Source organism: Phaenicophaeus curvirostris, chromosome 5 (genome assembly GCF_032191515.1).
Source record: "Phaenicophaeus curvirostris isolate KB17595 chromosome 5, BPBGC_Pcur_1.0, whole genome shotgun sequence".
Lineage (NCBI taxonomy): Eukaryota > Metazoa > Chordata > Aves > Cuculiformes > Cuculidae > Phaenicophaeus > Phaenicophaeus curvirostris.
Window position 1 is genome coordinate 69,668,834 of NC_091396.1, and position 26,600 is coordinate 69,695,433.

The window sequence follows — 26,600 nt, forward strand, 5'->3', positions numbered from 1 at the left end:
AGCAAATTGTATTCAATTGTATGGATTTTAGAACTTTTTCTCTACAAAGAGGTTTTGAGCTGTAAGAACACTAAGGGATGCAGCAGTTTCGGTGGAAGCCACTGTGGCTGCTTGCAAGAGCTGATGGGTTAACCTCTGCCAACTCGGAAAGGGAAGGAGATCAGCGTCAAGGTTGATAATTCTGCTTGCAGGCAGCTCTGGGATGCGTGTTGGTGCCCACATGGGGAGCCCACCCCTTCCTCCTCATCCCATGGCAAATGTCAGCTTTATAAACCAGCACCGTTAACAACTAGAAACTGCAGAAGTGTGAGCTAATTACCGTGGACTTTTCTAAGAGAGTGCTAAAGCCTGCATTGATGGGGGTTAGTGCGTATTTTCATCCTCACCAGGAACACCTTTGAACTCCCCCAGGAATTATTTTTGTACTGATGAATGTGTTGCTGTGTTTTCATGCGTCTCTGCTGGGGAACGTGTTGCTAAAGAACGGTAATTATACTGGAAAACCAGTGAGATAATGGAGGGCGGTTACATTAATAGATTGGAGAGTCAGCCTTGGGAACAGAATCACAGAATCGTGGAATGTTTTGGATTGGAAGGGACCTCAAAGCCCATCCAGTCCCACCTTCTGCCATGGGCAGGGACACCTCCCACTGGATCAGGGGCTCCAAGCCCCATCCAACCTGGCCTTGAACCCCTCCAGGGATGGGGCAGCCACCCCTGCTCTGGGCAACCTGGACCAGGGCCTCCGCACAACCATCAGCATGAAGAATCGCTTCCTGATATCTAAAATAAATCTCCCTCCTTCCAATTTCCAGTCATTTGCCCTCATCATATCATGCCAGACCCTTGGAAAAAGCCCCTCCCCAGCTTTTCTGGAGCCCCTTTCAGTGCTGGAAGCTTCTCTAAGGTCTTCCTGGAGCCTTCTCTTCTCCAGGCTGGACAACAACAACTCTCTCAGCCTGGCCTCATAGCAGAGGTGCTCCAGCCCTTGGATCCAGCCCTTCTCTACAGTGGGAGTGATACAAAGAATTTCTTCACCAGGAGAGTGGTGAGACACTGGCACAGGTTGCCAAGAGAAGTTGTGGCTGCCCCATCCCTGGGGATGTTCAAGGCCAGGCTGGATGGGCCTTGGGCAGCCTGACCTAGTGGGATGTCCCTGCCCATGGGGTTGAAACTAGATCATCTTTAAGGTCCCTTCCAACCGTAACTATTCTATGATTCTATGATCATCTCTGTGGCCTCCTCTGGACCCGTTCCAACAGTTCAGTAATTTTGGTAAAAAAATGCAAAGACATGGGTGATGGACAGTGATGTTTCCCTGGAGCTCTGACTGATGCTGTTCACGTTTGTTGATAAATTCTTCTTAAGCCAAACTCTCTCTGGTGGTTGTTCTTTTTGATATTTATTATAAAAACACCCTTTGTGAAACTTCCTTTCGAGATGTTTGTTGCTGCATCCTGGTGCCTGCAACAGCAGCTCTTTGAAGCCCATACCCAGACAGCCCTTGGAACGGCATTATTGTCCTGAAAATAATACACAACATGGGATAAATAACGTGTGCTGACTTTAAAACGCATATTATTGTTTCCACAAGCTGACAGCTGCTCTTAGCAATTAAATAAATAAGGACTTCTGGAAGCATCCGAGTGGGATGCTTGCGTCTCGCCATCCTGTAACGTGTTCCCAGGCACATGGGGAGCTGCCGGGGAAAGGACAACGGCTGGATTGGCCCTGGACCCCAGGGAGACAATGGACCACGAGGCCACGTGTGCACAAAGGGCAAGGCAGCCTCTTTGCAGGGCTGGGGAGGTGACGAGGGAGGTGACAGCAAGCACACTCAGATCCTGTTTACGTACACGAGGTCCAACAAAAACCCCGACACTAACCCTGTAGCTCAGGAGCCAAGAGTGGGAGAGGAGAGGCAGAGAGATGGTCACCTGGAGCCCTGTGCCCAGTTCTGGAATCCCCCACATAAGAAGGAGATGGATCTGTTGGAATGGGTCCTGAGGAGACCATGGAGATGATCCGAGGGCTGGAGCACCTCCCATATGAGGACAGGCTGGGAGCCCACAGTGCTCTGTCTGTGAAGAGGGTTTTAGCTCAGTCTTTGAGGTGTTTATTGCTCTAACATCACTGTGCAGCTTCCTCCAGGCATCCAGCCCTGACCCTGGGAGCTGGGAGCAGCCTCCGTCTCCTCATTAAAACACTTCTGTAACTCTTCCGCAGCAGGACCCATACCCAGGTTGATTCTGCTTTATCCGCACTACTCTTTATAATTTCCCGTACACATCAGCCTTATTACTTCCCCATTCTGTCCTGACACCTTTCCTTCTCCTTGGTGTTTGCAGAGCCCAATGTCTTACTTGAACCCACGAGCAGCTTGCAATGCTCCTCAGCCTCTGACAGCCCATCTTCACTGCTTCCTTGCTAGAATTTTGTATCAGTGACTGGCAAATTTTCTATAACACTGACTTGTGCTCTGCATTTCACGACCCCCATGTCTCAGGAATTATTTGTCCTCATTATGATGTCTGCAACACTGCCAAAGTAATATAAACACGTCCTTTTCTCTTCCTGCTCTTTGATTTGGGTTGCAAAGATGCAAACCCAGCAACAGAGCTGTATCTCTCCTTTTACTTCATCCACATTTGCAGGAATCACTCAACATCTTCGACACGAATCCAGGCACTTTACTTCTTTTTGCACTTTAGACCCAAAGAAATAGGAAAGACATGCTAATTACTTTCATTTGCTCATCTTAATGAGATCTTTGTGCAATCATTCCCCTGGAGCAGCCCAAGCCCCAGTGTCCTGGTCCTCCTCTGCCCCCATTCTCTTCTTCCTCATCCATCCTCCCCTTCCCTGTACACTGTCCTCTGCCCCATCCATCCTTCTCTGCCCCATCCTCCTCTGTCCCATCCATCAACCTCTGCCCCAGCCTCTGCTCCATGCATCCTTCTCTGTACCTTTTATCCTTTCTCCTGTCCATCCTCCTCTTCCTCATCCATCCTCCTCTGCCCCATCCTCCTCTGCCACCCTGGTGTGGGTTCCCACCACGACAGAGGGCTGTTTGAAAGTTCTAACAGCAGTAAAATACCATTTGGAAGTGTAGAGTCTTGCAGAAATGAAGTCAAACCCCATTAAGCTCTAGCAGGAATAGCTTACGCTCACACGGACCTTCTGATGATTAAATTGATGAATTAGAGCAGCATCTTGCTGCTTGCCCACTCCAGTGTCCCTTGTGAGAAGCCTCAACACTCGTTGTTCCTACCACAGCATCTCTTGAGCGTCCTTGGGGACCGAGTCCAATTAGTCAACAAATACAGGCGGTGTAAGGAGCCCATAAAAACCCAGCTGCCAGCAAAGGGCAGACAAAGCACAAGTTGGCTAATGGCTTATTCAAATTGGGAGAAGCTGAAAAAGCTTCTGTGAGCGGAGAGGAGAGCCAGCATCACACCACAGTCGTCACTGCACAAAATAAAGGCTGTTCTTATGAACGTGCATTGCAAGGAAAAATAGATGCTTTCTGAGGCATCATCATTTCTTCACATCAGCAGTCAGATATCTATTTCTATGGTCTAGAACCTCAGGTGATGTGAGCGTCAGCTCAGAAGGAATTCAGGTTCTCAGCACAGCGATGAAAACAATTTCTCCGTTATTTTTCCTGCGGTTCTTCCCCCAAAGAAGAGGAGATCCTGCAGCAGGAACACTCATGGGCAAAGCTGGGTGCAATCAGTGCTGAAGGCAGCAGCCAGCGTGACGCCTGCGGGGCTGGGGCACAACGAGCAGAACGTGAATTGGCTGGAGTTGTGGTCATTGGCCATCAGCTCAAAAGTGCTCTTCCACGCTGCTGCCGTTCAAACTGAATTCACACCTCTTTGGAGAAACAAGAATGAGCTGGTTCCTGCAAAGCCCATGTGGTTTAGAGCTGCTAAGCAATGCAGAGGCTGGAAAATGAGGAGGGTGCAGCACCCTGGAGCTCAGGTCACCCTTCCCATGGGGCTTGGGAGGATGTGGTCCAGGAGCCTCCTCAGCATCCTCAGGGTGTGATCCTGAACAAGGAAAACATAACCCATGGGATGTTCCAAGGGATAGAGATGTACGTGGATATCTGTATCTGTGTGTCTGTATCTAAATACATGCATTTTATTTCTATCTGTACCTCACCTTTATCTGTGTCTTATTATATCTATCTCTACCTCTACCTCTATCATCTATATCTACATCTATACTTACATCTCTAACCTAAACCTAGGTAAATTAGAGCTATATCCATATGATACATATCTGTATTTCCAGGTACAGATATGGTCTTTTTTTTTATTATTCTTGTTGAAGTGACAGTAAAGTTGAAATTTCTCAAATTACACAGAATGCAATAATTGACACCCTCACACTCCCACCCCCACCCAGCAATATCTGAATATCCTTTGATCACAATAAAATCGTAGAATCGCCTGGTTGGAAAAGATCTTTGAGATCACCAAGCCCAACCATTCCTGTCCTCTACTAAACCAGATCCCTAAGCAAAAAAAATAAAGATAAAGTATTTTTACTTTTTAACAGCAAAGTCTTGAAAGTGTTTCAGGCTACTGAATAAATCCAATGAAATGTCAATTCAGAGCTCATCTGCGGGTGCCAGGAATGGTGCATGTTATCGCCACATTAATGGTGAAATCCTGTTCAGGGTTTCATAGGAAAGTATCTCATATATGTCAGATTTTTAAAAATGGAGTTTTCTAGCTGAATGAACACATGGCCTCTCTTCAAGGAGAAAACAAAATACTAGCAATATAAATATATATATTTAATATAGATAACCCTAACCAGAGTGTGCATTATTTTTATATGTATAAAATGTATACAATCAGTTTTATATAATACATATAATATATAATATATATAATATATAAACCACACACTATAGAAAAATATATATAAATATATGAATACTGGCTTTGAACTTCTACCACAGAATCATGGGGTTGTGTATTATCATAGAATCCTGGAATGGTTTGGGTTGGAAGGGACCTCAAAGCCCATCCAGTTCCACCCCTGCTGTGGGCAGGGACACCTGCTGAATTCTTTCTGCTTCAAGTTCTTTCTCCTTCTAATCCATATCAAGTTTTTGGCAGATGGCCGAGGATACCTTTTGTGCCTCCCTCCTATGTATTTGGGTAGGAATCTTTAAGTATTGATTTTAAAAGTGTGTTTGCCAGGGAATCTGGAGTCTCCTCCCAGGCAGAAGTGCCTGGGGAGTAAAACCTGTTCGTAAAAATCTGTATGTTGAAAGAGAAGCTACGTCTGGACCGAATCCAGTTGTTTTAGAGGGGAGAAGAGACAGCAGCTCAGCTCGGAGTAAGAGGAAAGCAAACTGAACAGAGCAAGAAAATCAACATTAAAATCAATCTGCGCTCCATATGATGTTTGCTCATAATGCCAGAAGTGTGTCTGTAAAAATAACGTCTGCATCAATGTGAATCAAGAGCCCCTTGAGAAGCAGGCAGAGCTCAGGGCTGAAGGAAGGAGCAGAGGCAGAAACCATCCGAGTTCCTATGGGATAATGATGGAGGAAGTGCAAAACCGTACAATTTTGTGATTGGGATTTTCCCTCTGTTCTGGTGTCCGTGTTAAACCCCTCGTCAGCTCTCCGGGCTGGTGTGATCTTCACAGCCGCTGGACCAGGCAGTTGGCACAGACAGATTCATAGAATCATAGAATAACCAGGTTGGAAGAGACCCACCGGATCATCGAGTCCAACCATTCCTATCAAACACTAAACCATGTCCCTTAGCAACTCGTCCACCCGTGCCTTAAACCCCTCCAGGGAAGGGGACTCAACCCCCTCCCTGGGCAGCCTGTTCCAGTGCCCAATGACCCTTTCTGTGAAGAATTTTTTCCTAATGTCCTAGATGGACCACCAGGCATCATGTTTGGGAAGCAGGAGGTCGGGGGGATGAAGTGGAGAGGAGCCCCAAAGCTCCTGCAGCCTCTGCACTGGTGGTGCTGCTTACCAGCATCTTAACCCACGCTCCTTTTCATATGCAGCCAGATGAAAATGTTTATTCACAGCTCCTGTACAACCATCAAAAGAGATGATAATAAATCAGCAGTCCTCCAGTCATGGAAAACTAAAGTTCTTCAAGAGATACTTTCACAGCATTAGCGAGACTTTATATTTCATGGTGCTTTAGCATTTCAGTGAGGGTTAAGGTTTCAGTTAAGGTTGATATCCTAAGAGGGATTTGGAGAAGCTCTTTCTGTCCCATTGGTGAGTTTACTTTGGGACATTTTAAGCAGAGGAGATGTCCCCCACCTCATCTCTGGCACCAAGCATGGACAAACTACATTGGAACATATCAGAATATAGTAAAGCAGGTCAGAAGGCTGAGGCTTCTCTTACATTTTTTGTATGAAGAAACACACTTATTTTTCCTTTCCAAGAATGCCAACGTCATTAATAATTTTTCCAGGGATGGAGCAGGGAACAGATCCAGGGAATGTGAACATCAATAAATACAATGATATCACTTCTAATACATTTCAGAGCTGGCAGTTTTGGAAGAATATCCCACAATACGCATTTTATAGGTGATATTATCAGGAACACAACAAAGATCTCTGAACTTCACAACTTAGGGGATATTTTCAGTGGGTTGAATGGTTGGACTTGATGATCCAGTGGGTCTCTTCCAACCTGGTTATTCTATGATTCTATGATTTTGTGTAGCCTAAGTCCCATCACTGATATAACCATCACTGCAATATTGAAGTGATCATCAGAAACCAAGGGGCTCTCTATCCACAACAGATTAATCACAGCTGGTTTATGATAGCTTAACAAGTCTATAATTGGTAAAACCTGGAGCAGCCCAGTGCTGTGAAGTGAATGCACCTGAGTTAAACCCTGAAGCAGCTGCTACAAACCTTCCTAGCCCAGCTTATACAGCAGAAAAAGGCAGGTGGAGCTCCTTGTTCCCCTCTTGCTGTGTGCTGTAAGTAAAGCATCCCCTCCTCGGCTGATGGGTTTCACGCAGGGTCTCAGGCCAGGGAGGCACAAAGCATGGCTGGGAAGGAATAAATGTGCCACATGGAATGCAATCCCCAGGCAGTGACTGAAGCAGAATTTCTCTTTATTGAAGCATTTCTGCTGCACTCTGACTTGCAACCGACACAGATGTTAAGGCACTGGAAGGGTCTGCAGGACACAAAGCCCCTCTCATGCCAGCCCTCCGGGTGCTGCTACTGGTGGGGCAGGGATCCCAGAGGCACCAAGCGAGCACCCCTGTTGCACCCATCGGCTCCTTATCAGAGCTGGGACTGCTTGCAGGCTCCTGGGTTTGCCCAAGAACCACGGTGGGGCTGTCGGAGCGCTGCCAGGCTGCCCTGCCTGCCCCCAGAAGGGACCCTCCTGCCCTGCAGGGCTGCCCGTGCCCTTGAGCGGCACCGCTGGGTGCTGCGTCCTGCCCAGTGAGGTCTTGGCCCTTGCCAGCCCAGCACCCTGCGGGCAGCCGCACAGGTACCCAGGGGCACAGCTGCACCGCGTGCCTCCTGTCCCTTGGGGGTTTGTCCCCTAAGTGCTGGTGATGCTCTGCACACAGATATTGCCACCATGGACTTTACCCAGGGAGGGGGTTGAGTCACCTTCCCTGGAGGGGTTTAAGGGACGGGTGGACGAGGTGCTGAGGGACATGGGTTAGTGTTTGATAGGAATGGTTGGACTCGATGATCCAGTGGGTCTTTTCTAACCTGGTGATTCTATGATTCTATGACTTGCAGCTTTAATTGAAACTTATTCTTCTTGGCCAAGCCTGCTTCCTCAAGTTTGCTTTGAAGACCTCGCCTGCCCTTCTCCTTGCTGCAATCCCAAACATCTGAGAGCAAGTCCCTCTGTGCTACCGCCATCTGTTCGACCTTCGCTTAACCCTGCCAGTCCCCTTCTCCCTGCCTTTTTTCAGGTTAACAAGGTAAAATGTGTTTTTAAACTATTCAAACACTGCCTTGATGGATTTGTATTTTTTAAGTATCTCCTACACCTGTGGCATTTTTGGAATAATTACATTTTGGGTATTTTAACAAATGGTAGCAAATTAAAGCAGCGCCTGCTGAAGTCTGAGCAGATGGGCTGAATAAATTTATTGGTTCGGAAAGAATACCGAGAGAAATAACTTCCCTTTTTTTTTTAGGGCAGGGAAGAAGAAAAAGGACAAGTAAAATGAATAGAATAGTTTGGTTATCTTCAGCAAAAACACCCTGATCTCAGCAGGAGCTGATGGGCTGGGAGAAGGGTGAGAAGAGAGAAAGGCGGTCGGGGGGCTTGCAGGCTGGCAAAGGTGCTGTGGGTACCCATGGGGTGTGCGTGCCTGCTGGAATTCATAGAATCACCAGGTTGGAAAAGACCCACTGGATCATCAAGTCCAACCATTCCTATCAATCACTAACCCATGTCCCTCAGCACCTCATCCACCCATTCCTTAAACCCCTCCAGGGAAGGGGACTCAACCCCCTTCCTGAGAAGCCTGTTCCAATGCCCAATGACCCTTTCCATGAAAGATTTTTTCCTAATGTCCAGCCTGACCCTCCCCTGGTGGAGCCTGAGGCCATTCCCTCTCGTCCTGTCCCCTGCTGGATTTCTGTGTGGGCGTGTGTCAGCTCAGAGACCCTGATGAGCAGGAGCAGCACCTGGCCAAGCAAGCTGACCTGCCCCACACCTTGATTGCCAGCTCTGAGGAAGTCCAGAGGCTGGGCAAAAGGCAGCTCCTCTTGCCCCTCCTGGGAGCAGAGCAGCCGCGTGCTTGCATGTCCCCCCCTTTCTACTGCTTTCTTGGTTGGTGCAAGTACAGTTCTAGCTCTGCTGAGGAGCTGGGCAGCCTCGAGGACCCCATCCCAGTGGGGCAGCCCCTGCTCCCTGGTTCCTGGCTGGTGCAGGTGAGCTCAGCTTCTTCTTGTGGCGGTGGTGGCTCTGTGCTCCTCCAAGAGCTGTTTCTTTGTATTCTGGAACGTCATGTCTTTAAGTCTTCTGCCTGATGTATGGGTTTTACAATGGAGCTGGGAGACGTTTTCTTTATTTGGTTTGACTTTTGTTCTTCTGTTGCTGTTCTGCAGCTCAAGATTCCTTGTGGCTTCTGAGTTTTTTCCCATTTTCAAGCAGTGGTGATATCCATAATGTCACACAAAAAATAAGCAAAATGAGTGGTATATGGTATGGAAAATGCTGTCTGCTCAGCCTTTCCCAGATGTGCAGGAGAAGGAGGTGTTTGGAAGCTCGTAGGTCCATCTCCTGTTTGCCCAGATAAGGCTCCTAGGGGACAGGGGGCTCAGCCCACCTGAGGGCAATTCCACATGTCCATCGTTTTCTTCTCTTGCCAGCAGGCTGGCGCACAGGCTGCTGTTGGAGGCTCTTTCCTATCGATTAGCAAACTGAAGTATCCCTTAAGTGCAATGACTTCAATGGATTTAACCCCTCTGTACCTGCTGTGGCCCATGTAAATCCCAAGAGTGGATGGGATGGAGGGGTGACCACCTGGTGGCTGCACTGGAGCTCCTCGCTGTGGGCTCTTGCAGCTGTAAGGATCTCTAGGGGTGATTTTTCTGGTATCAAAGATGAAAGAGTATTTGCGTTTCTACACAACAGAAGTTCAGAGCAGGAATGGATGTGTCCAGCTCCTCTTTCTTTCCTTGATTGCTTGGCTCACCTGCTGTTAATGCAGGAACGCTTTGCCTGGGCAGGCAGGAGGAGCCTCTCCTGCAACTTAGAGGCTGCAGAAGCTGTCTGGAGGCACTTTCCCTGGCAGGTCTCACTGGTATTTATTACATAGAACTGTAAACTAACATCAGCAGAATCGCTGCGCTGCTCCAGCCACACTGGGGGCTGAGCTGTGCTTTTCCTTTCAAGTTCACTAGGGATCGACTTATTTCTGGAAAAGATGAGGTTAGAAAAGGAATGAAAAAATGGACTATGAGTAGCATGAAACACATCTTTTAAATGTTCTTCAAGTATTTTTGCAGGGGGTTGGTAGCAGACTGCGGCAGGCGTAGGTGGATTTATTTTTAAAGCTACAAAGCATGCTGAGAATTAGAGTTGAATGTACTCAACCTATGGCCAGGCTGGAAGGGGCTTGGGCAGCCTGATCCAGTGAGTGTCCCTGCCTACGGCAGGGAGTGGAGCTAGATAATCTTTAAGGTCTCTTCCAACCCAAACTATTCTGTGTTTCTACTTAATCTCTGGGTTCTACACTCAGAAAGAAAGCAGGATGGCTCTTCTTGTTGGCTGTAAGTGAACTCAGTGTGCACGTTACTCATGGTTTTGTCTAACACATCCAATTAAAATATACTCAACTGTTTTCTGTACTGTGAGTACAGAGCCCTGCTGGCACCTCCCGTGCTGGGGTGGTTGTATAAATAGATGCATAAAGAGGGAGGACATGTGCATATGGAGAAGGCTTCTTTGAAGGTAAAAGCTACTTTTTGCACAATGTTGTTGAATCCAAAGCACACACAGTGCTTAAGTTAACACAAGTTGTTGGAGAACAGGCCAGCCCAGGTGCATGCCTGAGTTTTGAGGACAGGTTAGCTGGCTTGCCAAGCAGGGAGAGTTTCCTTTTGCTTTTAAATGTAGCACTTTCCTATTTAGAAGTTGATGCTGTATGGATTTCAGCTTGCACGACACGGGCCAGCAATGCATGATACCAGCCTGGAGCTCGATCTCCTACGTAACCCTCAACCCTTACTGCCCTCGGGGCATGAGGCTGCTTGCAATGACTCCGGTTTACACTAGTTAATTGGAGCTGATGCCACTTCTGTTATTTGCATCCCAGGCCTTGCCCAGACAGGACGTGCGTAGCTGTAGAACACTGTCCTCATGCAGAAGGGTGAATGTTGGTGTAGGGTGCTGAGATACCAGTCCTCTCCTTTGGGCTAGGAGTCATCTTCCTGGGTCCGTGCACAAGATCATCCATCCGAGACTTGTGGATCTCAGCAGGAAAACCTTAACCAACCCCTTGATTATGGAGAGATTTACCCAGGTGTTGTCATTTAATAGTGAGTGGGAGGGGAGGCTTCACTGTCCCTGGGTTGCTCCTGGGTCACTCTGCTTAGAGTGGGGTGGTCTTTCACAAGAAGATATTTCTGGGGCAATGTGTTTCATTTCAAAAAGCTTTTTTTCTTTTCTCCTGCTTTGCTCATTAAGTTGTTGAAGAAATTTAGCAAATAAGGCTCATTGCCAGGAAAATTGCCCAGCTGGTGTTCTTGAATGCTCTTCTGTGCTGCTGGAGGATGCTGTGGTGCTCACACCGCCCGTGGATGGCTTTGAATGCTGCCTCCTTCCCAGCAGAAAGTGAGCCTTCTCCTGAGCTTCTCCTGAGCACTTCCCTTATTTTTTTTTCTTTCTCTCTTTTTCAATCCACACATGGAGTTTATGCCTCCCTTCCCGATAACTGTTTTAGAGATGCCTCCGTGCATCCAAGAGGAACATATGGTTTGGCTTTCAAGGCACAATGGCAGAGCCCTCCTGTAGGGGAGGGAACATCTGCCAGCTCCTGCAGGCTGGAATCAGCCCTATAGAGCAGCGCTGTCAGCGTTGTCCTATAAAAAGTGTCATATTTAAGTCCTGGAGCAAGGGGCTTCACTTGTGTCAGGCCATTCACTCACTGTGGGACATCATTCTCATGCTTCACACCCAACGGTGCCCTGCGGTCAGTGCTTGTAACCTCAGGAAGGAGAATAGGGACCGTAGATGCAGAAAAAGGGTTGGCTTGGAGTCCTACCAGACTTTGCTTGACTTAGGAAGACCTGAATTCTTCCTCTGTGTCTATGGGATCTCACGGGCAGCTACAGAAGTCCTATGTGGGTCTATGAAATCAAAAAGAAGTGAAGTTTTCCCATTTTTTATAGTCATACAGATTTATTAAGTGATTTAGGAGGTTCTTTCCCTGCTGCAAGGTCAGAGGTTTCATACCTTGCTGTAGGTGATCCAGTCTGTCCCTAACCCACCTAGGCAGGTGGAGAATTACAGATTCCAGCAACTATGAGCTCTACCACCCCACAAATCTTATTCTGGGAAGTATTAATAGAAGAGATCCCAGAGTATATGAGTATCATTAGGTGGCTCTGATGTAGTTAATCTTAGCATAAAGCATCTAATTTGGGGAACTAGACTGTAAAAGATATGTATAAGGAGACAGGAGAATTGGAAAACAGCAGTAATAGTAGAATCATAGAATGGTTTGGGTTGGAAGGGACCTTAAAGGATCATCAAGTCCAACCCCCTGCCATGGGTCCCCTGGATCAGGTTGCTCAAAGCCCCATCCAGCCTGGATAATAGGAGGCTGGTACTGCAAACCAGGGAAGATCAGGTTGCCCAGGTAAGTCATGGCTATCTCATCCCTGGAGGGGTTCAAGGCCAGGTTGGATGGGGCTTGGAGCCCCTGATCCAGTGGGAGGTGTCCCTGCCCATGGCAGAGGGAGAGGAATTGGATGGGCTTTGAGGTCCCTTCCAACTCAAACCATTCTATGACTCTATAATTTTTCCTGGAGAGTTTCTGGATTGGTGGCACTTTATGCCACTTTCCTGAGGAGCCTTGTGGAGGTTTCTGCTTCAGAGATTTTTAGGGCATGGGGTGGGCAACACGGGGGCCTGAGATGTTGCAGAACTTCGGCCAGGGCACAACTTCTGAGTTATGGAATGGGGGGACTGTGCCAGGCAGCAACTGAACAAAACATGGAATTGTACTTTTGAAGGTTAAAGAGAAGATGGTATTCAGCAGTAGGAATGAAAGAAATAGGGAAGGGTGAAGTCTTAAAGTTCACTGATGCTTCAGTTCTCCAAAAGTAAAGATTCAAAGTAATTAAAGAAAAAATGTTTCCTTTCTTTATGAAATCTTCTGTTGAAGGCTTTTTGTCACCAGAGGTTCTCCCAGAACTCTGTTTTTAAGCTAGAAATCTTGAAGGGTAGATTAGTTTGAATTATAGTTCCTCTAACACAAGAGGAAATACTCAGAATTATCAAATGAGGAAGCATCCAACAAAGCAGGAATGGATGCAGACGTTTTACAAGCGTATGTTTTTATGGACCTTAACTTAAACCATTATACAAGTTTACAGTTTAGTAGCTACATGTACACTGATTTGCATTTTAGGCTGCATAAATTTTAATGATCTCCTTTGAACTTGATTTAACATCTCAAGTATTGACAGTTTATTATCTGCCATGTTTCCTCCTTTATTTCTTCCAGAGAGTTTTTCCCACCACTCGTGGTTGGCCGCACAAACTGACCCTGCAGCCCTATTCCGAGCTTCATTAATGTTATCAAAGCCTCACGTGGGCATGGCAGAGATAATTTAAGTCACGTGCAGAAACAAATCTGCTTTTAGAAGAATAATTAACTCCAACTCTTGCACAGTTCAGGGTTTATCAGCAAGGTTAGGATGAATTGTTTCAAGATCTATTTTTAAAAGGATTGTAGCTTAGCTATCAAAGCACTGATGACCTCCAACAAATCAAGCGTTGCTGATTCTCACCGGGGCTGTGGGGAGCTTTGCTATAGGTGGAGGGGAAGGAGCTGGCAACAACACTTACCAGAGTTTGAGCTTTACGATGTGGTGGTCAGCAGTGAGGTTTTTGTTCTGCTCTATGAGGCACTTGGGGTCTTTTCTAGGTGTGTGGCTTGGGATGCTGCCCTCAAGCTGACCGTGGCTGGAGCAGGTGATGGCGCACGTACCTGCTGAAGGACTTAGCTGTGGATCAAACAACATCAGCTGGAGTGGGTGGGAGGGAGGCAGTGGAAGAGGTCGGGCTCCGTGGTGGGAGCTGTATGAAGCTGTGGTGCCGGAGGCTGGAGTCTTGATGCCACCTGGGATGGACCAACTCACTGGGCAGTGTGCAGAAGGTCTGCTTTGTGGCTTGGTCAGCCTAGTGTTGAGTGTGCTTGGATGTCCCTCTCGCCCCCTACGCTGCTCATGTGCCCTACGTGCCTGTGGGGCTGCGGACCAGGGTGCAGGTGAGCACCACAGCAGAGAACCAGGAAGGCTGGTGGCAGCAGGGACACTTGGTGTAGCGTGGGGATGCTCAACAGTGACTCGGGCATGGAAGTAGCAATAATACATTATGAAACACCAGGACGTGTTCTGTGAGATATTTCGCTGAGACTGCAGATGTTTTTTACATTTATTTTGTGGTTTGCAGCTGCTGTGGAAGTGCCAGGGGAATGATTGTTGAATTTAGGATCTCACTGTTTCACTGAAAATGGACATGGCTTTAAACGCTTCCCTGGACACTCATATTTCCTAGAACCCCATGGAGCTCTTAATAAGACAAGAGTATTAAGCATTTTAAGTAGTAACCATAACAAGTTATGAAAATAAGTTGAGGCAGTTTAGGAAACTTAAAATTCCCTGGCCAGTTTTGCTGCAAACTTCTGCAAGACCTCTTGTGACTACTTAAATGTTTTGTAGAAGAGCAATTGCAATTCTCCTCTTCTGGACATTTCTATTATTATTACTTCATAACTTTTAGCTACTAACCACACTGTTGGATGATTTTCTTTGTAGAAGATGTACTTCAAGTGCTGTAAACACACTCTTTGCATATGTATTTCCTTCAGAAGAAAGGATGCATGAACTACAGCTCGTGTTGGACACTTGGTGTTAAAATCCTGATGATACGCTAAACAAATATGTGCATGTATCTTAGAAATCATACACAATCAAAACCTCCAATTTATAAGGCCCTTTCAAAATATTTTTGGAATCAGTTATGTTTGAGATTTTCACATTAAGGAGGTCACAGAAGAGTTGGTGTTGGAAGAGACCTCTCTTCCCCTGCTCAGTGGGGTTGGTGATGGTTGGTTGCTCTGGGCTGTGTCTGGTCAGGTTTTGAATATCTCCAGGGATGGAGACTCCACAACCTCTCTAGGCGACCTGCTCCAGCGTTTGACCACCCTCACGGCAGGGCTGGGGAGGGAGGAAGTGTTTTCTTAGGTATAAATAACTTTTCATGTGTTTTAATTTGTGACCATTGTCTCTTCTCGTGCCACTGGACACAACTTGGGGGTCAGGCTCAGTCATGTTCCCCTGCATCAGGTTTTTATGCATTTGCTTTGCTCTGGCATTTGTGTGTGGTGGAGGGCAGTGGTGGGTCCCAGCTGGGCCAGAAGGGCTGGTGCTGGTGCTCCTTGCTCTGAGGGAGAAGGCAGAAACGTGCAAGGCATTAGGAGTATGAAGCTTGAGGAAAGGTAGGGAGACAGCTCCTTACCTTCTTTTCCCCACAGTCATCTGTGGAATTGGTCCCTTGGGCGAGTCGTAACCAGATGTGGAAGCGTTTCCTCTTCAATTTATTTCAGCTATATTAGCAAGAGCGCTTTAATTTGTTTATATTTATCCTTTGCTTCTCAGCCTGGTGTAGCAGAGGAGTCACTGCAAATGGGATACTTGCCATCCTTTTCCACCTCCTACCTTAAATGCGGGGAGAACTGAAGCTATTGCAGATGCTGCTGTGAGCTGTCCCAGCAGCTGGTGGCTTTGGGCAGCTTAGGAGATGACCCAGCACTTATTCCTGCCAAGCCCACCATGCACTGCACTGAGATTAGAGTGGAGAATCAGAAGGGGAGCTCGGAGGGGCAGGGAAGCTGTTAGGCACATGGAGCTGTAATCCAGCAGCTCTTGCACACATCACCTTCTGGCAGCACGTGGACAACGGTGACCTCTGCACAGGGAGCCCAGGAAAGGCTGTGGGTGGTGTTTCAAAGCCATTTCAGATTACAAAGACACTGAGCAAGAGCACCTTTCCAAAGGTGTGTTGCCATGGCAGTGATCCATAACACCCTCAGGACTGAGGGTGTGTGGGGATCACAGGAGGTGGCACCTGGGGAGGAGATCCTCACCTTGTAGCCTCCTGCTCACTTGAAGAAATGATGCCTTATCCAGTGGCAGAGCAGGCTTCAAAGGTGTTGGGACCCTGCTGTGAAGGACAGAGCTGGAGGGGATTTTGCAGAAAGAAAGCCCAGCTCTGACTCATCCTTCCTCACCCGCCACAGCTCCACAGGGCAGTGATGCTCACACGGAGCTCTGTGCTGAGCTGCGGTGGTGACACCAGAGCGTCCATCAGGGACTGCAGCCCTAGCTCCCAGCAGCTTGGATGGAGACAGGGACCCTCTGGGACTTATGTTCTTTGGGAAACTTTGCTCCTGGTGGCTATGGGTGCACTGAGCAAGTTGTGGTAACTGTTTCCATTTGGACTTTCAGGACTCTCTTAGACACTTTATTAGAATTTAACCCACTAGCAGCTAATTGATAGGTTTCAAGGGGCTGCTTTGAAAACTCACATAGGTGAAAGTAGGAAAAAAACAGTTTTTTACAACTTGCCCATGGCAGTTAAACATAGAAAATGTCAAGCCAGGATGAGATTTTGTATGCCAAATACAGCAGACATAGACTTTAGGAAGAATTTCTTCACCATGAGGGTGGTGAGACACAAACATGTTGCCAGGGGAAGGGGTGGCTGCCCCATCCCTGGAGGGATTCAAGGCCAGGTTGGATGGGGCTTGGGCAGCCTGGTCCAGTGGGAGGTGTCCCTGCATACGGCAGGGGTTGGAAATAGATGATCATTAAGGTCCCTTCCAACCCAAACTATTCTATGATTCTCTTGTCCTTTTAAAAATAAACACAACTTGTGAAAACTTCATTTTTACATTAGTGTTCTATGTCCTTGTTCTAACATCACCTACTTCAGTTATGAACAGTCAAAAATTTTGTAAAGGTATAAATTATATCTGGAATTACCATCAACATGAAGGCTTTTCTTTTTGTCTTTTCCCGGAGCTTCAGATGCTGCTCTGTGTCTTGGTGCTATCCTATGTACAACAGGACAGTCAATAATGCAGGAACAATGCACTTATACTCAACTTTTTAAAATATATCTCTGATATCATTCTCTTATGACACAGTTCAATAGCATAAATAGTTAATGATATACATTAACCCTTGGTTTGTGTGAATTTTTCCATGAGGAAAATCCAAAGCCTGGGGTCAGGGAATGCCAGACAGGTGAGGGTTCCAGCAGGCAGAGGTTTGCTCAGCCGAGGGAGCTCCTGGGCTCTCACCTGCTGACAGGAGGGTCAAGTGTGTTGACTTTGATGCTGTTCTTTCAGCCCTTTCATGGCAGAGCAGAGCAAAGAGGCGTGCGTGCCTTCAGCTCGCTGGAGGATGAAGTGAAAGCATGTATTAAGATTTAAATCTGGTTCCTCTTCAAAGGTTGGAAGTAGCAGTGGTTCAGCTTGGACCTCTTGGTAAATACTGTTGATGGGAATTGGCTTTGTAATTGCAGCAGGAATGTACTAAACAGCTTGATTTTTTTTTTTTTTAATTTTTTTTGATGATTCCTTTCCCTTCAGAAAAAATACAGGACAGTTGATAAAATCTTTTGCTTGTTCTTACTTCCCTTCTACCCATGAAGCCTTGTACCACCTTGATGCCTAGTGACTGGTGTCTTCTCCTGCAGAGTTGTCCATACTTTCCTCTGGGGTAAAAAAATACCAGGTTTCCAGCTGTTTCTGCTCAAGGTGTCACTATTCTGTGACCATGACTGGGCAGCTGTTGGATGAAGTTTTCTTTGCCACTGGCTGGTTTAGAAGGGTAAGGGCTGTAGAGAGCACCATTCTCTACAGAAGAGAGGCAAAGCCCAATGTTAGGACCTGTTACATGTCTTACTTGCTTTGCAGTAAGATATATCATGAGAAATGCCCTGGTGTGTGCCCCTCTGTCTCCTGGGTGCTCAGATCATGAGGCTGCACCCCCAATTGCTTCTTTTCTCCCAAAGCACAGAGCCAGGGTTGGAATTCAGCTCTCTGACCTCTGAATAAGACGTGATCCAGGCAATGCCTGGAATGGCACACACAAGGGCAGAACGGGCAAGTCCTCAAGAAGGGGCTCACTGGGTGGCTCTTGCCTGAAGAGGTGAGAATTTCTGTGCTTAAACTGGACCGGGGGGAGAATCAAACTGGCTTTGCTGGGCTAAGCCTTGTTAGGAGCAAACATGATGGTGTGCACTCAAACCACAGCCAAAACCAGTCTTGAGGGGTTGGCTTGGGGGGACGGTGAGAGGAGGAACCCATCGCAGGATGTGTCTGGGTCCTGGGGCTCCCCTGATTCCAGCCTGGTGGTCTGGGGGGTGTCCCCTCCCGTAGCATGCATGGTGCGGCAGCCTCTGCTGAGCCGTCACACAGAGGAGCTAGGACTTATAAATGGTTTGGAGATGGTTTTGAGTGGATTCCCATTTATTTTTCTTATCAAGGTAGGAGCAGTGATGGGATTTCTGTTCCTTCAGGCACTAAATCGACGCTTTTGGCTGGTTCTCAGAGACCTGGCAGTCCAATTTCTTTTATTGAGATGTAGGAGACTACACACTCTTTTCATTAAAGCTGCAGAAAGCATTTCTTCCCCCGATGCCCTGAACTCTCTGGTACACGAGCCACGGCCCTGCTGCACCCTCTGCGGCAGGATCAGACCTGTGGCTCCGACCTCCCGGGCAGGGTTGCAGCTGGGATTTGTGCCTTTAGCGTAGCTGGTGCTGATCCTGCCTGACTGGACTGAGGTACTGGGACCAGGGGAATGGAATTTAAATGCCCAGCAGAGGAGTTTATTTGAGTTTTGATTTATTATCTACATATTATCCCTTTTTGAGGAGGGCACTTCAGGCTGGACCAGACTCAATTTAATTAAAAAAAATCCAATTTTTAATAGCTCATAATATTAGTGAATCTCTGTATCTTGAAAAGAAAAGCTCCTAGGAATCTGTTCCCCAGGTGAACCCTATCCCACTTCCACTGGAAGCTGCTTGTCCCCTGCTGCTTTCCCAGTGCTGGGATCACTGAGCTTCCTTCCAATAGAGCTCAGCCCACTGGGCATGGTGCAGGGGAGAAGTAGCCCATGTTATCATGCAGTTGTTATCATGCAATTAGCTGCAAATGTCTTCATGTGAGAAAGGGGATAAAGGTGAGAGGTGATTTGGTCACTTTTCTCTATATTGTTGGATGGCTGGTGATTATTAATATTTAATATTAATAGCTATTAGTATAGAATTGTAGAATGGTTTGGATTGGAAGGATCCTTAAAGATCAACTAAGTCCACGCACCTCCCACTGGATCAGGGGCTCCAAGCCCCATCCAACCTGGCCTTGAACCCCTCCAGGGATGGGGCAGCCACCCCTGCTCTGGGCAACCTGGAACGGGGCCTCCCCACCCTCAGTGTGAAGAATTTCCTCTTTATGTCTAGTCTAAATATCTCCCTCTCCAATTCAAAGCCATCCCTCCTCATCCTATCACTCCATGTCTTTATAAGAAATCCTTCCCCAGCCTTCTTGTAGCCCCCTCCAGGTACTGGATACCTGCAATGCCAACAATTATATAGAGTTGTAGAATAGTTTGGGTGGGAAGGGACCTTAAAGATCACCCATCTCCAATCCCCTGTGACAGAATTGATTTTACACCTCAATTAATTGTCATCTCCAAGTTATCTTTGGACTTAGCAGGAAGGCTGCCCTTGATGGAAGTCAAAGTAAGCTCAGTTCTGAGTAGATGAGGGAGGAGCTGATGTATTGGAATGAATTCTCACAAACGGAGCTGGTGGGAGGGTTTCCAGGAATCGATGTGCCTTTCTGCTGGCCCTGCTGTCATGGCACGTGGGAGCAGCTGAGCTGAAAACGAGCGTTGGCAGACAGCGAGAAGCAGCTTTATTTCAAGTACAGCACTAAACGCTACGTTAGCACAAGTTTCTAAAGTGTCTGAAGGAAACGGGTTATGAAAGGCCCTATGGAAGCTGCCGATGAGTGGTTCTTAATTAAACCACCACGGGTGTGTTTTGACAGTATATTCGGATCCAAAACGCAGTCTCTTGGCTCTGAAGTTGCTCTGATGAAGCCAATGAGATCCTTTGCCTGAGTAACGATGGCGGGAGGTTTTTCTGTCTTTGCACAAGAAAAGTAATTCTAGAAGACCACTCGTTTGGCGATCATAGCTGACACAACACGATGCACAAGGTCAATACTTGGGTTTTCTCTGATTGGTTCTAAAGAAGGAAAACAGTGAAATGTTTTTGGAAGAACAGGAGTAATTGGTGTTGGGCTGATGGTTGGACTGGGTGGTCTTAGAGATCTTTTCCAACCTTAGTGATCCTAAGATTCTAATTGTGGGTTAGATGAAATACTGAAGTTTTCTTCCCAATTTTTAGATCTATTTATTTTTTTTTTATTTAATAATGGGTTTTCTGGGATTTTATGCCATTTTCAAAAAAAAAAAGTCAACCTTTTCTCTCCGACAAGTCTGTTGGAACGTGATGCTTTGGGTATTTCCCAATTTACGCTGTTTAACAACCTGAATAGTTTCCTGAAACTGATGGAAATGGTGCTGTGAGAATCGCTGAGCTCTGGGGATGGAAGGGAGAGTGCTCTGCTGTCACTGGGAGGAGAGAGCAGGGATGTGTAGGAGATGCTGCGCATCTGGGAACCATCACCAGCTGTGGTCATTATTCCCTCTGACTTTTCCCTTCTCAAAGAAATCAGAGATGCTTCCAGGCTCCATTTGGGAAGTGGTCCCAGCCCCATTCCCGCAAGGCTGGGACATGCCTCTCCTCAAACTGTGATTGGGGCAGCAGCAACAAACAGCCTGCCTGTGTTTCAGAGCTGCTTCTCAAATACATTGTCTAATGGAGGAGGGGAATTAATTTTTTACTACTTTTTACCTACTTATAAAATCAAATTTTGTATTTGCGCATCGTTTTATTTGCTGCTTTTCTGCCACTGGCCAGAGTGCCTCTCCTGTTATTGCAAGGACAAGCGAGACTCAAATGTCTGTTGGTGCCTCTCTCGGGAGCAGCAGCAGCAGGATAAACCCAGGGAACTCGGCTTCATTTGGGTTGCTCGTTTTTGAAGGAGGCCTTAAAATTAATATTACAAGCTTTAAGATTTTCTTTCCCCTCCTTAAAGAGGTGGGAGGCACTGGATCAACCCATCGCTGTACGGATGCAGATGCGAACAGAAAGGCCCCTGGGAGCACTTCTACTGGCAGAGCCTTCCTGAGCTTTAAAGAGAAATGTGGATGCCTCACATAATTGCTTCTTGGGCTTAATTTCTCTTGCGTTAGAAGAGACAAAGGAGAGGAGCAGTAATGGTGAAGGATGTTTGGGTTTGATTTCTTTCAAGAACGAAATAATAAAATCATTAGGGAAAAGCTGTTGTTAGGGATCCACAGAAAACGTAATAGAAGTAAATCCCAGACAAAGCACAAGAGGACATGTGGTGGGATGGTTAGAGCTTCATGGCCAGAGCTCCAAGTGGGTTCTTTGAGGGAAGCCAGCAATTAGCAAAGCAAAGGTGACAGTGGCTGGTGGAGGGGGCAGGTGCAGCCTTGGGAACTGAAAGCAGGAGCCAGCGGGGAGCTGAGGGGGATTATGCACAACAAACACGGGATCAGCTTTTGGGGAGGTGCAAAGGGAATTTTTAACATCACCTTTTAAAGACTTTTCAGTGCCATCTCTTCACTCAGACCATTTATTCTGTGTCAAGTGGTCTGTTTACTTTCATTATCCTCAACTTACAGGATCATCAACATAAGAAGGAGATGGATTTGTTGGAACAGGTCCAGGGGAGGCCACGGAGATGATCCGAGTGCTGGATCTAAATTATATCTTAACTCTTTTTTATTAAATGTACCCTGCTCATATCAGTGAAAATAACTTGGGTTGGAACAGTTCCTAATGTTTTTTGATATCTTTGATTTTTTTCCCCTCCAAATTATTTATCTTGTAGGAAACTTCTGAAACACAGCTCTCCTTGCTGATTTGTGTTCCTTGCTTTTTGCAGGATTTCCCTTGCAACTGAAATTTCAAACCACAGCTGGCTTTGCTAAAAATACACTTGTTAAACCCTTTGGATTCTATTTAAATACATTATATGCTCTGTTGTCTCTGGGCGCAGGGATTTTCTGTAAAACATCAAATATTGGAGGAGGTGGAAACCCTGCAGGGGATGCTCCTGCACCTCTGGTCTTTACCATGGGGTTGGTACAAAGGAGTGGGTGCCGTGTGGGCCAGAAGGACTCAAGGACTTGGGATTGATGGTCTGAAAGTTCTTTTCCAACCTGAACTACTCTAAGGCATTTCAGTCCAGCATGAGGAGGTTAGCCTGGTATTAAACCAGTTAGAAAAAGTTCAAGAGAAAAGGTTGAATTGACCATCAAAAGGTGAAGTGCTGAATGGTCCCAAGGTCGCGGTGCTTAGAGTGTAGAGGGAAGGTTGAAAGTTGAACAGGTTCAGCCTTTGAGTTGGTCCTGAGAGTGCTGAACCCTGGGTGAGGGGGGCTTTGCATTGGAAGGGGGAAGGTTTAGATGAGATCTTAGGAAGAAATGTTTTGCCGTGAGGGTGGGGAAGCCCTGGCCCAGGTTGCCCAGAGCAGGGGTGGCTGCCCCATCCCTGGAGGGGTTCAAGGCCAGCTTGGATGGGGCTTGGAGCCCCTGATCCAGTGGGAGGTGTCCCTGCCCGTGGCAGGGGTGGAACTGGATGGGCTTTGAGGTCTTTTCCAACCCGAACTATTCCATGATAAGATGAAAAAAAAAAGTGATTGAACTATTTTGTGTGTATGGCATCAAGCTGTTATAAATACTTGGACATTTACTCGCATGTTTTTATTAATGGTTATTATTGCAAGCAAAATTTCTATGTGTCAAGTGAAGGAATATATGCCTTTAAAAGCAAATTCTAAATTCTAGTGGAATTGTCATTAAAGTTCTGTAAATTAAAATGGGGCTCCCTCAGGGTTTGACAGAGATTGTGTCGGAGGAGGACACCACAGTAAATAAAGCCTGCGTCTGTTTGGCCAATATCAGGCTTGTAAAATTGAAGTATGCTGCTGTAATTCTGCATCGTTTCTAATTCTTTGGAGTGTTTTATGCTTTGTGCATGAACATGCTGTGCTCTGTGAGCCCACGCTGGGGACAAATCCTGCCTCTGGTGGGGCTGGGTGGTGGTGGCGGAGGAGAAGCCCCCCAGCTGACCCCACTGAGGAGAACGGGGGAGATCTGGAGTGGAGATGGCTTGAGGGATGCAGGCTTCCCTGCTGTGGCTCTTCATCGATTCTCATCTGCGGGGTGGGGGGTTATGACAGGGGCTTGCTCCTTATACACAGCAGGTTGGGGCAAAACTCACCTACGATCTTCCTGCACCATAACCGATATGGAATGTGCTGGTGGGGTGCTGCAAACTCCTCCCAGGTATCTCCTCTGCTTCTGTGGGAATCGTACCCGTGTCTGGGAACATCACAAGCAGCACAACAAAGAGCATTCATTATCTTTGCTGAGCACATTTTCTGTATTGATTCGGAAATTCATTGTCTGACTTCAGCTGGAAACAACCCATACGTGTGAAGAAAAAGGCAAACTCGGCTGTGTAGAACTCATGTCAATGCTGCCACTGACATGAAAAAGCCACAGACAAGCACAGTTGGGCTGGTGTAAAATATTCCACTTGATGATCTTCCAAAAATTTGGCAAGGAATTAAGTAAACATTGCCTTTCATCCACTTGGGGTCTAAATATTTTGGAGGGTTACAACCCCCGCTATTTGGTGTACAGCTGGCCAAGACTTGCTTTTGACTGATGGGAGTTGTGTCAAGCTGTGAGGAGGCAGTGCCATCAGACAAAATCTGGAGATAAAATGTTTTAATTAGCAGACTCCACCTCCTGCTGCTCTGCCCTCAAACTCTTATCAGTGTGAGCAGCTGGGAAGCGGCGCTAGACCAAGCATTGACCTTATACAGAGAGGAAGGCTTGTCCTGTAGCTCTGGCAACAGCGGACACTTGGGAGCTCAAAGCTGTGCAAGTTTTCCATGTGCCTCAGTCCTTAATGGGGAGGATGGTCCTTCCCTTCCCCTTGGCTTTGTTTTGTTGGTTCTCATCGTGGCCCACAGGACCATGAGGAGAGTGGAATTAAGCTGTTGTGTCCTTGTCTCATAGCACGGGTGTGCTCTCCAAGTGGGGCATAGCTCTTGAGGGTCACCTGTGGATCAGCCTGGGAAGGCTCTTGTCAGCTCCGAAACCTCTGGAGGCATCCAGAGAAGGGTGGGGTTGGGAGGCTGAACTACTGCCCCTGCAACCATCAGTCAGTGTGGGCTTTGGTGAGCCAGGGAGAACAGGACTGTGGTGTGAGATGGGAAGGACAGGAGGTACTCGGGGTCAGGTGTAGTCATAGTGCATGAAGGTAGTTGTACCGTGTTTATGAAAGAGCAGGGCAGTTGAAGCATCCCACCGTGGAAGGTAAGTTCCCCATGGCTCTGACTCAGGCAAGACCCCTGGTGTCCTCAAGGGTGAGGATCCCAGTGCGCAGAGAGCCGCTGCTCCCCATTCGGTGCTGGAGTTTCTCAGCTTTGAGAGTGTCAGTTGCCGAGTGTCTTTGAAGGCCATAAACCTGCAGGAATGCCTCAACTGTCCCTGGGAGAATGTGGCATCACCAGAATCCAGGCAGCCTCTGAGCAAAGACCTCAGATATGGAAGGGTAACAAGGACAAACCTTGATGGGTACAGTATGTGTACTTATGGGGATCCTGGGGAATGCAGAAGCTCCTCCAGGTGCAGGAGGACCTGAAGAGGTTCACCACCCATCCTCCTCGCCCCTTTGATGGGCAGTGGCTTTGCTGTGCTGCTCCAGGCTCTGAAGCTGTGAGTGGAGGTACCTTCTCAGGCCCTGTGGAGCAGTCCCAGCGGGCTGAAGTTGAGCTGGGTTTCTAGTTCAGCTCCTAATGAGAGGTAGGAAAAATGAATAATGAATCTGTTCCTCAGAAGTCTCTGTATGGAGTCAGAGACCTCTGAGATCACAGCAGACTTGTATAAAGTGAATCTCTTCTTCCAACTGTGTCTGGAAGTAATTGGAGAGGGGTTCAGGCAGAGGGGTAATTTTTGAATATACAATTGTGTAATCGCTTTGCTCTTTCAGTTTGAGACGTTTTTATCAGAATTAAACAATAGAGTCATCGTTATTAATTTAAACACATTGTGGGGGAGGAGATGAGATGGTTGCTTGTCTTTCAGGGGAGCTCAGAGAACTCCTGATGGGAGATGCTTTTGGTCACCCTCCAACAGCAGAACAGCTGCCGGGGAATGTGCACAGTCTCCTTTCCAGCTCCAGAGGCGTTTCTGTCTGTGGCTGCAGTCTCTGTCTTGAATGCAGGGAGTAACAGTGGAACTGAATAAAAATAGTGGGGTTTAAGTGATAACTGTGTAAACGGTTTGTGTAGGATTTTGAAACATTACGTCATTAACCATGCATCATTCATGCACTCCTCCAGCCAACAAACAACCCCAGGTTGGGGGGTCTGTAGGCACCTCCATGGAGATCCCCACAGTAGATCCAGAAAGCAAACTGAGGGCAGTGAAGCTGTGAGTGGTCTGTTTGGAGAGAGAGCAGAACAACGTCCCGTGGGCCACCCAGATCTTCTCTGGGAGGATACGGAGATGCTGGCATGTGAAGCTCTGGTTCTGGCTGGCTCAGGCTGGGGGGCACTGGTTCCTCCTGATGTGCAGCATGACTGGCTGGGGACCCGGGGGCAGTGATGGGACACGCAGCCAGCGATGTGCTTGCACCCAGAGGGGCCCTGGGCTTGCCTGCCACCTTGGCATTGCTCTTAAAGCAGAACCTCATTTTTATTCGAAAACAAGCCTCTTTCTACTCAAAATACAAAGCTGAGAAGCTGACTGCTGGGTTGTTTGGAAAGCATATGTAAGGAAGAGAAGCAATTACGTGTCTTATTATCTAACTGTGTTGGGACTGGTTCCCCAAGTCCTCCCCCAAGTTTAAAGCTTGAGGAGCTGTCGTCTGAGGTCTTGGGCAAGTCCTGTCCCAGAGCTACAATTCTGTAGTGGAACTGGGGAAGGGCAGTCTGCTCTACCCTCCCTCCTCTCTGTGTGCACGTTATCTCCTGGGGGGGTCTGCAGCCTGATGCTCTGATAATTGGATGGATTAGGATGTCAATTGATTAGACTCCTGCTAATGAAGTATTGGCTGATGTAGCAGCAGTTTCTGATATTCAGAACTTTTTCTCAAGCACAGCCTCATCCTAGGCAGCTGTTTTGTCAACAGACACCTCGTACCCACCACCCAAGAGCACCCACACGCTGGGAGAAGTGATGCCAAACTACCTTGAAGGCTTCACAGTATCACTGAGTCATAGAACCATTGATTGGAAAAGACCTTTGAGATCATCAAGTCCAAGCATACCTGTCCACTACTGAACCAGCTCGCTGAGCGCCTCATCCACGCATCTTCTAAACCCCTCCAGGGATGGGGACTCCACCACCTCCCTGGGCAGCCTCTGCCAGGGCCCAAGAACCCTTTCCATGAAGAAATTTTTCCTAATATCCAATCTGAACCTGCCCTGGTGCAACTTGAGGCCATTTCCCTTCATCCTATCACTTGTTACTCAGGAGAAGAGACCAACACCTACCTCACTACAATCTCATTATGGGTCACTTTGGTGAAGAAAATGTAAATTATAGCTGCAGAGCACCATATGTGGGCATCTTAAGTGCAGTGTTCCATGCCTACAGCTTCCAGCCCTGTCTAA